We start from the raw sequence: 1,260 nt of genomic DNA on the forward strand, positions 1-1,260 counted from the left end.
AGAGAGAGAGAGAGAGAGAGAGAGAGAGAGAGAGAGAGAGAGAGAGAGAGAGAGAGAGAGGGCCCAGAGATTAAGAGCACTGACTGCTTTTCCAGAGGACTTGGGTTCAATTCCCAGCACCCACATGGCAGCTCACAACTATCTATAACTCTAGTTCCAAGAGACTAAATAATATAAATAAAATAAAATAAAAATAAATGAAAAGAGAAAAGGCTTATTGTGGTCCACAATACGTGGCAGGGGATGGCTGGGGCTAGAGGCATCGGTCACATTGCACATGGAGGCGGAGAGCAGAGAGCGATGCAGATTGTGCTCAGCTAGCCTTGCTGTAGCCCAGGACCTCCGCCCAGGGAATGGTGCTACTCCACCTCAATTAGTTTAATCGAGATAAACTTCCACAGACATGCCCAAAGGCTAACCTGATCTTAATAGTCCAGGCCTAGGTGTGCCCAGAAACTGGTCTCCTAGGTAACCCTAGAACAGTGACTCTCAACTTTCCTGATGCTGAGACTCTTTAATACAGCTCCTCATGTTGTGGTGACCCCCACATAAAATTATTTTTGTTACTACTTCATAACTGTAATTTTGCTCCTGCTATGAATCATAATGTAAATATCTGAGTTTTCCAATGGTCTTAGGCAACCCCCGTGAAAGGGTCACTTAAGCTCCCAAGGGGGTCATGACCCACAGGTTGAGAAGCACTGGTGTAGAGCCTGTCAAGCTGATAGTTAACACTGGCCATCACAGGGCTCGTCATTTCTCATCACCGATCACATTTATCACCAATTGAAGATAAGTCAGTGGGGGTATGCTACACAGGAGCATCGGGTTGAGAGAAACTAACAAAATGCTGTCAAGCACCCCTAGAACTAAGACAGTGGAGAGCCACTACCAGTGAGCTCCCAGGACCCGGGTGGTTTTCCAACTGGAGCTGTGGCCTTTGGCAAAGGAACACAGCCCGTTCTGTCAGGTAGTCTGAGAGAGAGCTCAGAGCGGGTAGAACAAAACCTGTCTCCTCTGTTCCGTGTACTTCGCTCCTACTTGTGTCTCCCACTGGCCAACCCTAAGGAAAAGCCAGAGTGATGCAACCCAGACAGCTTCCTGCAGAGCAGAGGAAATCAGGAGAAGACAAGCAGAAACCATCTCCAAGCACCCATGCTTTCAAACCAGACAAACCTTGGACAATGTACTTAATCTCTCTGCATTTGGGTGTCCTCGCCTATACGTGGGTAACAGGAAGCACTTGGGAGTGAAGATCCA

Source organism: Microtus ochrogaster, chromosome 10 (assembly GCF_000317375.1).
Source record: "Microtus ochrogaster isolate Prairie Vole_2 chromosome 10, MicOch1.0, whole genome shotgun sequence".
Lineage (NCBI taxonomy): Eukaryota > Metazoa > Chordata > Mammalia > Rodentia > Cricetidae > Microtus > Microtus ochrogaster.